General features: G+C 40.0%; 1 long non-coding RNA gene across 1 annotated transcript; it reads right to left on the bottom strand.

The window, feature by feature from the left end:
* Positions 1 to 1,267: 1,267 nt before the first annotated feature.
* LOC109492864 lies at positions 1,268 to 2,072 on the bottom strand. Its single transcript, XR_002736638.2, has 2 exons — positions 1,801 to 2,072; positions 1,268 to 1,713 (listed from the first exon to the last, which is right to left on the bottom strand). It is a non-coding gene; the product is annotated as an uncharacterized LOC109492864 (long non-coding RNA).
* Positions 2,073 to 2,614: the final 542 nt, after the last annotated feature.

The raw sequence follows: 2,614 nt of genomic DNA, 5'->3' as shown, positions 1-2,614 counted from the left end.
GGAAAAAAGTGAGGCACAGGAAGCTGAAGTGACTTCTCCAAGGTCACACAGCTGGCTGGGGAAACAACAGCTCAAAGCAATGTTCTGGCCTTCCAGTACAGTACTCTTTCCATTATTTTACCTTCCCAGAACTCAATGTCTCAAGATCAAGTTTGTGGCATTTAAGAGCACAGAAAGTGCCTCAGAGGTTATACAGGCCATATTATAATGAGGTCCAGAAGCATGAAACCATAAGAATTTTGATTCCTAGTGGAGGGCATTTTCCACTACATTACATAGCCTTTCATACAAGGCAAAGATGATTGTGCTCAAAGTAAACTCATCTATGTTAATTTTTCTCTTTCAAAACATCCTTTCCAACAGGAGCTAGTTTTCTTATCATTGACTTCTCATGAGTGGATAATGGTCAACAAAACAAAACAAACAAAATCTGCACTTGTCCGATTAATTGAGAGTTGAATTTGTTGAATGCCAATCAGTATTTTTCCGGAAAACTTTGTGGATATTCACTGGTTATGTTTCTAGAACAGCTACACCAAATATCCATCAGTTCCTTTACGGACAAACCTCTCTGTTGCAGCACTGACTCTCCCAGAAAACTACAAGAATGTCTCCATTCATTAGCTCATAATGAAGTGAATTCCAACTCTAATCAATTTATGTCACATTAAAACCATTGCTCTGCTCAATCAGATATCAGAAGTCACATTTCTGAATTACCTTTAAAGGGAATCAGAATATTGCCCCCCCACACCTCCCACCTAATATGCCACTTGGGAATAAGGATTATTTTAAGCTGAAGGCTATGGAGAGATGGCAGACACAAGGGGGGCTCTCTGCACTCCACTGATCTGCCTAAGAACAGAGCATAAATTTTTCTTCCTGATGGTTTTCTGCTTCCTCCTCCCATCCCAGGAAGGAGAGCACAGCCCTTATCACTGGAGACAGAGATGGCATTGAGATGGGTCTGCATAAATAAACCTTATTAAATAACCTTATGTACCATTAGTTTCCCTTCTTTATATACCTTCCTGTGATTTACCACCCCTAGAAACCCAAACTCCTCTTCCCTAAAACCACAAAATCTCCTCTACCTTGCTGCCTTCTCCACACCCTTAATTTAAAAAAAAAAAAAAAGAAAAGGGAGAAAGAAGAATGAATATAATTTTACAGTAGCATGGAGTTCATTGTCCCTCTAGGAAGCAAGGGATAGAATAAAGTCCGTGGATACAACATGTTCTCTGAAATAACAGTGAAGAAAAAATAATTTAGCAAATTCTATTTATTTTCACAGCCAATTCTCTCCCCGTAGAATCGAGGTCTAGAATCCTGATATCAAATTTAGCAATAGCAAAATTCTTTATTTTCCAGGATAAAGAGGTTTGGGAAATGGCCAGTGGAATGTTCCAGTTCAGTGAGCTACAGGGGGGAGTGTACATTGTTACACAATTGCAATGAAGTTTAGTAATGAGTATCACCATGGAAAATTAATAAAAGCTCAGTATAGCCCAGCCCACTCAAGTAATTGTCAATTAAGGCTACAATCAATACCGAGGTAATAGCTCATGAACAAGGATAGTTCGGTACTTACTTCATTAATGTCGCAAATCGATGTTCACCATTTGGGAGTAAGTACAGAGAAATGAGCTCATATATTGGAGGTAATCATATTTGGAGAATTTGCCAGCTAGAAGTTGTCTCAGGGATCAAAGTCTGAAAATAGACAAATGTCAAGGAATGGCCCAATCTGGTTAATAAAGTGTTCTGGTTACTAGAAGGTGGAAACTTCTTTGTACCAACCTTTGATGCTGAAATCCTTTGAAAGGAGCTTAGTCTTTTTCTTACACTTGATCAATTTCCTTTTCACCTTGAGACCACTACAGGTATTTTTGTTCTTCTTATGCTATTAAAAAAATGGCCATAGATATATTTCTTCCGCAGTCTTTTGTAGCACCAGAAAACCCTCCCTGAGCTAGGTCTGTTTATTCAACAGGCAGACCTTCAAGAGATGTCTGTCTAGAGAAAAAGCTCTTCAGGGCCCTCATTTGTTGGAACTGTGTCTTTGCCCTACACCACCATCTATCTCCCCCCCCCCCCCCGCCGACTACAATAGCACTTAAAACAAATAAGTACATAATATGAAGTTTAAAATGTATTCCTCAGCCTGAAATACGCCTAATGAAAGAGCCTGATCACATAGGGTATCCCAAACAGTGAATGGTTTTTGACCTTCCTATCTAAGCTAAACTCAGTACAAATCCAGCACAATAACCATGCTGATAAATTCCACCACCCCCTTATTCTCACCCAAAGAATTTATTTTCTTGACCTTGTTATCTGAGGATTTATGGATGTCTTTCTTGCCTCATATTCCTCACCAGAGTGTGTAGCCTGTGGCATCAGATAGGTCAGATGTGAGCATTTCACAAAACCCTTATAATGTTGTATGGAAAAGAGAGACACAGTGACAGGGCTGGGGTCACAAAGTTAGCGACAGGACTGGGTCAGAGGGCCAGGAAGGGATTTTAATGGCAACCTTGTAGATTTGAGGCTTGACGGGGTTCCACACCCCTCACTGCTTTCTGAGGCATTTCATGAAGCACACGTGTTTAGA

The sequence above is a fragment of the Felis catus genome, chromosome D2 (genome assembly GCF_018350175.1).
Source record: "Felis catus isolate Fca126 chromosome D2, F.catus_Fca126_mat1.0, whole genome shotgun sequence".
Taxonomy (NCBI): Eukaryota; Metazoa; Chordata; class Mammalia; order Carnivora; family Felidae; genus Felis; species Felis catus.
The sequence above is the reverse complement of the archived record's forward strand: the minus strand, read 5'-3'. Positions and strand labels throughout refer to the sequence as shown.